The sequence below is a fragment of the Colobus angolensis genome, unplaced genomic scaffold (assembly GCF_000951035.1).
Source record: "Colobus angolensis palliatus isolate OR3802 unplaced genomic scaffold, Cang.pa_1.0 Scaffold365, whole genome shotgun sequence".
In the NCBI taxonomy this organism is placed as follows: Eukaryota; Metazoa; Chordata; class Mammalia; order Primates; family Cercopithecidae; genus Colobus; species Colobus angolensis.
Window position 1 is genome coordinate 509,538 of NW_012116988.1, and position 9,788 is coordinate 519,325.

At 35.5% G+C, this 9,788-nt stretch overlaps 1 pseudogene; it reads right to left on the reverse strand.

Moving 5' to 3' along the window:
• Positions 1-7,064: 7,064 nt before the first annotated feature.
• Positions 7,065-9,548, reverse strand: LOC105519971 (annotated as a pseudogene).
• Positions 9,549-9,788: the final 240 nt, after the last annotated feature.

The following is a 9,788-nucleotide window of genomic DNA, read 5'->3' on the forward strand; positions in this document are numbered from 1 at the left end:
GCCGAAGTGGGTGGATCACAAAGTCAGGAGTTCGAGACCACTCTGTCTGATATGGTGAAACCCTGTCTCTACTAAATATACAAAAATTAGCCAGGTGTAGGAGTGGGCACCTGTAGTACCAGCTACTCAGGAGTCTGAGGCAGGAGAATCACTTGAACCTGGAAGACGGATATTGCAGTAAGCCAAGATCGAGCCACTGCATTCCACTATGAGTGACAGAGCAAGACTCCATCCCCAAACAACAACAAAAACAAACAAACAAACAAACAAAAACCCAACCAAAGTATGCAGGCAACAAAGATCATGATGAATGCAATGGTACCTCACATTTCAATACTGACATTGAATGTAAATGGCCTAAATGCTCCACTTAAAAGACACAGAACTGCAGAATAGATAAGAACTCACCAACTATCTGCCATCTTCAGGAGACTCACCTAACATAAAGACTGAAATAAAATAAAGGTGTGTAAAAAGACATTTCATGCAGATGGACACCAAATGTAAGCAGGGATAAATATGCTTATATCACACAAAACAAACTTTAAAGCAACTGTGGTTAAAAGAGACAAAGAAGGACATTATATAATGGTAAATGGCCTGATCCAACAGGAAAACATTACAATCCTAAACATATATGCAATCCTAAATATATAAACATCACACTGGAGCTCCAAAATTTATAAAACAATTACTTATAGACTGAAGAAATGAGATAGACACCAAGATCATAATAGTGAGAGACTTCAATACTCCACTGACAGCACTACACAGGTCATCAAGACAGAAAGTCAACAAAGAAACAATGGATTCAACTATGCCCTGGAAAAACTAGACTTAACAGATATACACAAAACATTTCATCCAACAACCATGGAACACACATTCTGCTCAACAGCACATGAAACTTTCTCCAAGATAGATCATATGCTAGGTCATAAAACAAGCCTCAATAAATTTAAGAAAATCAAAATTATTTCAAGCACTCTCTCAGACCACCGTGAAATAAAACTGGAAATCAACAAGCAAAAAAACTTTCAAAACCATGCAAAAACATGGAAATTCAGTAACCTGCTCCTGAATGAGCACTGGGGCAAAAACAAAATCAATATGGAAATTAAAAATTTTTCTAACTGAATGACAATAATGGCACAACCTATTAAAACCTCTGGGATACAGGAAAGGTGGTGCTAAAAGGAAAGTTCATAGTCCTAAATGCCTACATCAGAAAGTCTGAAAGAGCAGAAACAGACAATCTAAGGTCATACTTCAAGAAACTAGAGAAATGAGAAACAAGAACAAACCAAACCCAAACCCAGCAGAAAAAAGAGAAATAACCAAGACCAGAAAGGAATTAAATGAAATTGAAAAAAAAAAAATACAACAGGTAAATGAAACCAAAAGCTTCTCCTTAGGAAAAATAAATAAAATTGATAGACCATTAGCAAGATTAACAAAGACAAAAAAGGAGAAAATCCAAATAACCTCACGAAGAAATGAAACAGGAGATATTATAACTGACACCACTGAAGCACAAAAAATCATTCAAGGCTAGTATAAACACCTTTAAAAAAACTAGAAAACCTAGAAGAGATATTTAAATTCCTGGAAAAATACAACTCTTCTGGCTTAAATCAGGAAGAATTACATACCCTGAACAGACCAATAACAAGCAGTGAGATGAAAATGGTAATTAAGTCCAGGACCAGACAGGTTCACACAGAATTCTACCAGATATTCAAAGAATTGGTACCAATACTTTTGACACTATTCTACAAGATAGAGAAAGAAAGAAATCTCTCTAATTCATTCTATGAAGCCAGCATCACCCTAATATCAAAACCAAGAAAAGACACAACCAAAAAAGAAAACTACAGACCAATATCTTTGATAAACATTGATACTAAAATCCTTAACAAAACATTAGCTAATTAAATCCAACAACATGTCAAAAAGATAATTCACTGTGTTCAAGTGGATTGCATACCAGGGATGCAGGGATGGTTTAACATACACAGGTGAAAAGCAATGTGATACACCACATAAATAGAATTTAAAACAAAAATCACATGATCATCTCAATAGATTCAGAAAAAAACATTTGACAAAATTCAGCATGCCTTTAAGATTAAAACTCTCAGCAAAGTTGGCATGCAAGGGACACAGCTTAATATAATAAAAGCTATCTATGACAAACCCACAGCCAACATAATACTGAATGGGGAAAAGTTGAAAGCATTCCCTCTGAGAACAGCAACAAGAGAAGGATACCCACTCTCACTACTCCTTTTCAACACAATCCTGGAAGTCCTAGCCTGAGCAATAAGACAAGAAATAAAGGGTATCCAACTCAGTAAACAAAAGGTCAAACTGTCCCTGTTTGCTGATGATATAATCATTTACCTTGAAAACTATAAGGACTCCTCCAGAAAGCTCCTAGAACTGATAAAAGAATTCAGCAAAGTTTCTGGATACAAGATTAACCTACACAAATAAGTAGCCCTTTTATTCACCAACAGCAACCAAACAGAGAATTAAATCATGAACTCAACCCCTTTTACAATAGCTCAACAAAAATAAAATACTTAGGAACATACCTAATGAAGGACTCGAAAGAATTCTACAAGGAAAACCACAAAACACTGTTGAAAGAAATCACAGATGAGACAAATGGAAACACATCCCATGCTCATGGATAAGTAGAATCAATATTGTGAAAATGACCATACTGCCAAAAGGAATCTGCAAATTCAACACAATCCCCATCAAAATACCATCAACATTCTGAAGATGGTGGGTTAGAAAAACAGAGTTAGAAAAAACAATTCTAACATTCATATGGAACCCACATAGCCAGAGAAAGGCTAAGTGAAAAGAAAAAATCTGGAGGCACCACACTACCTGATTTCAAACTAGACTATAAAGTCATAGTCACCAAAACAGCATAGTACTGGTATAAAAATAGGCACATAGGGCCGGGCGCGGTGGCTCAAGCCTGTAATCCCAGCACTTTGGGAGGCGGATCACGAGGTCAGGAGATTGAGACCATCCTGGCTAACACGGTGAAACCCCGTCTCTACTAAAAAATACAAAAAACTAGCCGGGCGAGGTGGCGGGCGCCTGTAGTCCCAGCTACTCCGGAGGCTGAGGTGGGAGAATGGCGTAAACCCGGGAGGCGGAGCTTGCAGTGAGCTGAGATCTGGCCACTGCCCTCCAGCCTGGGCAACAGAGCGAGACTCCGTCCCAAATAAAAAAAAAAAAGGCACATAGACCAATGGAACAGAGAACCCAGAAATAAACCCAAATAGTTACAGCCAACTGATCTTCAAAATAGCAAACAAAAACATAAAGTGGGGAAAGAACACCCTTTTCAACAAGTGGTGCTGGAATAATTGGTTAGCCACATGTAGGAGAGTAAAACTGAATCCTCCTCTTTCACCTTATACAAAAATCAACTTAAGATGAATTAAAAACTTAAATCTAAGACCTGAAACTGTATAAATTTTGGAAGATAACATTGGAAAACCCCTTCTAGGCAATGGCTAGGCAAAAATTTCATTACAAAAACCCAAAAGCAAACGCAGTAAAAAAAAAAATAAATACCTAAGACCTAATTAAACTAAAGAGCTCTTCATGGCAAAAGGAACAGTCAGCAGAGCAAACAGACAACTCACAGTATGGGAGAAAATCTTAACAATCTATACATATGACAAAGAACTAATATCCAGAATCTACAATGAACTCAAACAACTCAGTAAGAAAAAAAAAAAAAAAAAAATCCCATAAAAAAGTGGGCTCTTGATTAGACAATTCTCAAAAGAAGATATACAAATGGCCAACAAACATATATTTTAAAAAGTTCAACATCACTAATGATAAAGGAAATGCAAATCCAAACTACAAGGCAATACCACCTTATTCCTGCAAGAATGGCCATAATCAAAAGATCAATAAACGGTAGATGTTGGTGTGGATGCGACAATCAGGAAACACTTCTATACTGCTGGTGGGGATGTAAACTAGTACAGCCACTATAGAAAAGAGTATAGAGATTCCTTAAAGAACTAAAAGTAGAACCACCATTTAATCCCACCACTGGGTATCTACCCACAGGAAAAGATGTCGTTATTTGAAACATAGAACAATGAAACAGAGAACTCAAAAATAAACCCAAATACTGATTATATGAAAAATATACTTAAACATGCATGTTTCTAGGAGTACAGTTCACAACTTCAAAATCGTGGAACCAAACAAAAAGCCCATCAATCAACAAGTAGATAAGGTATGGTGTGTATATGCATGTGTATATATATGTGTGTGTGTGTGTGTGTGTGTGTGTGTGTGTGTGTGTGTGTGTGTATGTTGGGATACTACTCAACCACAAAAAGGAATGAATTAACAGCATTTGCAATGACCTGGATGAGATTGGAGACTATTATTCTAAGTGAAGTAACTGAGGAATGGAAAACCAAACGGTGTATGTCCTTCCTGATATGTGGAAGGTAAGCTAGGAGGACGCAAAGGCATACGAATGATACAATAGACTTTGGGGGACTTGGCGGGAAGAGAGGGAAAAAGGAGGGATAGAAGACAACATATATGGTGCAGTGTATACTGCTCAGCTGATGGGTCCATCGGGATCTCACAAATCACCACTAAAGAACTTACTCATCTAACCAAGTATCACTTGTACCCCATTAAATTATGGAACGATGAAATTTTTTAAAAAATTATTCTTATAGTTACAGACTAGCTCACATAATGAATACTTCATAAACTATTACACAGGCTGGGCACGGTGGCTCATGCCTGTAATCCCAGCACTTTGGCAGGCCAAGGTGGGTGACTCACCTGAGGTCAGTAGTTTGAGACCAACCTGACCAACCCTGTCTCTACTAAAAGTACAAAAATTAGCAGGCATCTGTAATCCCAGCTACCTGGGAGGCTGAGGTAGAAGAATTGCTTGAAACTGACAGGCCAAGGTTGCAGTGAGCCAAGATAGCACCATTGCACTCCAGCCTGGGCTATAGAGCAAGATCCGTCTCAAAACAAAAGCAAAACAAAACAAAAACTATTAAACAAACAAACAAAAAGAAAATTATGGGTCTAACATGAGTAACAGTCAACTTAAAACGGAGAATTTTCATGGGGAGATTCTGAAGCATAAGCCAAGGATTATATGGTAATAAATTCAGTACAAAGCAGAGAACATAGATTTGCTCTCAGCCTTTTTGAAATTTTTTTTCTAGTAAATTAGACACCTTCTTAAAATGATTTATTTTGTTCCAATATTGCTTTTTTCTGCTAAAAATAGTTTCAAACTTACAATAACACAAACACATTTACTCCAAAATTTATTTACACCTAAGATTTATCTTTAGACTAATAGGTGTATTTAACTCTATATAAATCAATACTAACAGTCCATATGTGCATGCAGGCAGAGGCCACATGTCCAAAGAAAAATATATTAAAATTTTTAAAAATATTTCTTCAGGACTCAGAAATGCATGGATTTTACTTATGTTTCTATATAATTTTCGTTATGACCATAAAAATGATCCTGTAGTCAATAACAATTTAATTGTACAATTAAAACTAACTAAAACTATAGAACTGAATTGCTTGCAATAGAAAAAATAAATGCTACAGGTAATGGATACGTATTTTCCTCTAATATCATTATTATACATTGCATGCCTGTATCAATATATGCCATATATGGCATAAGCATATACACATATTATGTATCCACAAAAATAAAGAAAAATAAATTTAAATGTGAAAATAAGAATAAAAATTTCACCTATAAGAACAATATTCTGTAACTTATTGGCAATTTAAAGCCACTGGCAATAAAGATTAGTAGAGATTTCAGTCCATTATCTTACCAAATAATATATTGTTACCATCTTTTGCCTACACCCTTGAGTAAGGTGGAATAGGTTAAAGTTAGTGGCAGAACACTTCAGTGAATTCAAGATAGTATTTAAACCGTTAAAAATGTTTAATTGGAAAGTTAAGTTGACATACAATTTATAATTTAAAAATATACTGAATATTATTCCATAAAAGTACAATTAATAAGATAACATACTAACTTAAACAAAATTTAAAAATGTTTTTCTTTCCTAATAATGCAGATTACTCTGTACACCTGCCTCATGCATCACTCAATATTATGAGTTAACAACAAGGAGCCTCTCTACTTAAATTTTCATCATGTACCTTACATTTTAATGTCCTTACCCTTCCATAGAAAAGGTCACAAATAACACCTACACACAAAAAAGAATCATATCTTTTATGCAGCAACAATTAGTCACATGTTTTCACAAGTGAATACACCAGGAATGATGAAACGGCATGAAGTAATTTAAGACATTAATTCCATTATTATTCACATTTTAAAAATTCCATCTTTTCACAAAAAGTATAATTGATGTAATTATAACTCTCCAAAAAATATTCTTTTTTAAAAGTTACATACAAATAATGTTTACATGATCTTTAGTTCGTATTATTTTTTACACTCAGCATTCTGATTTAATGTAATGTCTAAAGTTTGAGTGCCCTAGATATTTCTACTGTGAATTATTCCCTGATATTTGGATAGAACTAATTTTGGATTGAGCATCTTTCATATTTAATGCATCTGCAAAAATATATTTTAGTATAAACTGGTGTTTTATAATGTGCAGTTTTCGAAAAAATGTTTTTCCAAATTTATTACATTGGCAGAGTTTTCTTCAGTATAAACTCCTTGATGTTGAACAAAATTTTAACAACTGCCTCAAGATTTTCCTCTAGTACAAAATGTGTACAATATGATGTGTGATACAAGCAAAGGTATTACAACACTCTTCATATTGGTAATGATTTTACAAAACAAATACTCTTCTGCACTTTATAGACACATTTTCTGATAGATCTTTTGACAGTAATTAGACTTTTAATGCTTTTATTTAGTATGAACTCTGATTTTAAGTAAGATGTGAGCAGGTATTAATTGTTTTTTTACTTTGTCTATATTTGTACATTGGTTCTCAAGTCTAAATTCTTTACTGTGCAGTAAGATGTGAGTATTGGTTAGAAGCTTGGCCACATTGTTCACACTGTCAATTTTCTCAGTATGAATTATCTTACCTATAATCAAGTGTGACAATCATTTAAAGGCTTTGTCATATGCTTCACATTTCTAGAACTTGTCAGCACATGTTTTTATGTTTAGGAAAGTTTGAGGTGTTGTCAAAAGCATTGTACCAATTCCCAGGTTTGTAGAGTTTCTCTCCAATATGAATAATCTTATGCCTGCTAAGAATTGAGGACTTTTTATAGGCTTTCCATACTATCACACTTGTAAGATTTTTCTCCAACATGACTTATCTGTAGTAATAATGTGAGGACTGGTTAAAGGTTTTGCCAACTTTTTTCCATTTGTAGGGTTGCTGTCTAGTATGAATTTTCTTATGTGTAGTTAGGGCTGAGGATGAGAAAAAGGCTTTCCCACATTCTTCACATTTGTACAGTTTTACTCCAGTATAAACTACCTCAATATTTAGTAAAAGTTGAAGACAGGTTAAAAGATTTGCCACATTATTCATATTATCAGGGTTTCTCTCCAGTGTGAATTCCCTTATGGTTAGCAAGAATTGAAGACTGGGTAAAGGTTGTGCCACATTGTTCACATTTGTAGGGTTTGTCTTCAGTATGAATTATCTTGTGTTTAGTTAGATTTGAGGACCATTGAAAGGCTTTGCCACATTCTTCACATTTGCAGGGTTTTTCTCCAGTATGAACTACTGTATATTTCATAAGATTTGAGTAACAATTAAAAGCTTTGCCACATTCTTTACACTTGTAAGGTTTCTCTCCAGTATGAATTCTCTTTTGGTTAGTAAGGATTGAAGACTGCTTAAAGGCTTTGCCACATTCTTCACATTTGTAGGGTTTGTCTTCAATATGAATTATCTTATGTGCAGTAAGGGTTGAAGATTGTCTAAAAGTTTTGCCACATTCTTCACATTTGTAGAGTTTCTCTCCAGTGTGCATCCTCTTACGTGTAGTTAGGGTTGAGGATTGGCTAAATGCTTTACCACATTCTTCACATTTTTAGGGTTTCTCTCTAGTATGAATTTTCTTTTCCTTTTTTTGTTTTTTTTAGACAGAGTTTCACTCTTGTCACCCAGGCTAGAGTGCAATGGCACAATCTCGGCTCACTGCAACCTCCAGCTCCCAGGTTCAAGTGATTCTCCTGCCTCAGCCTCCCAAGTAGCTGGGACTACAGGCATGTGCCACCACATCTGGCTATTTTTTTTTATTTTTTATTTTGTATTTTTAGTAGAGACAGGGTTTCACCATCTTGGCCAGGCTGGTCTCGAACTCCTGACCTCATGATCCACCCGCCCCGGCCTCCTAAATTGCTGGGGTTACAGGCGTGAGCCACCACACCCAGCTCTGGCATGAATTTTCTTATGTCCAGAAAGGCTTGATGACCATATAAACGCTTTGCCACATTCTTCACACTTGTAAGGTTTCCCTCCAGTATGAATTATCTTATGTGCACTAAGATTTGAGAATCGATGAAAAGCTTTGCCACATGCTTCACATTTGTAGAGTTTCTCTTCAGTGTTCCTCCTCTTATGTATGGTTAGGGTTGAGGATTTGTTAAATGTTTTGCCACGTTCTTCACACTTAGAAGATTTCCCTCCAATATGAGTTACTTAAGTGTAGTAAGATTTGAGGATCAATTAAAAGCTTTTCCATGTTCTTCACACTTGTAGGGTTTTTCTTCAGCATGAATTTTCTTATGATTAGTAAGTGTTGAAGACCAAGTAAAGGTTTTTCCACATCCTTTACATTTGTAGGACTTCCCTGTAGTATAAATGCTTTTATACTGGGTTTTGTGTGAAAGCATGCCAAATGATTTGAAACATTTTTTACATTTCAGAGTTTTCTTTCTAATGTGCTTGATCTTATGTCTGTTTGAATTTACAAATTTATAAAAGACTTTGAAACATTTACCACATTGAAATACTTTGGGTAGTTGTGTAACACTGGTGAAGTCCATTATAACCTTCTTTCTGCACCTTAAACTCATTGACACTTTTAGAGCCTTTTCTTAACTGTAAATTCTGGTGTCCACATTTTTCATATCTTCTCAGTATTACTTTTTGAAAAGAATCTTCCATGCCCTGCTCTGGCCAAAGGTCTTGAGCAACATGAGAACATACGTCTGAAAAGAATTTTTAAAATAAATTACTCCACTTACTAAACTCACATGAATATAGTTTTAAAATCTTACCTATAAATGTATACCATCTACATAAATAAAATGGCTTCACAAAATACCACAGGCCCTAATTCTTTCATAGACATATAAATGTAACAAAAACATACAGCCAAAATACATCTGTGGAAAATGTATAAATGACTTAATTGTGTGCGGTGTCCCAGATGAGCACAATGTGAAAAACCACAAAGGAGAAAAAGAGAAGTCTGTTAAATTTACCCAACACAGCTTTTCCTGCTTCCCACTGTAACATAATGCCTTTAGAGAGGGCAGCCTGGCCAGCATGGCAAATCCCTGTCTCTACTAAAACTACAAAATTTAGCTGGGTGTGGAAGCATGTGCCTGTAATCCTAGTTACTCAGGAGGCTGAGGCTGGAGAATCACTTGAACCTGGGAGGTGGAGGTTGCAGTCAGCTGAGGTCGCACCAGTACACTCCAGCATGCCTGGAGGATAGAGTGAAGCTCTGTCTCCAAAAAATACAAATTAAAAGAA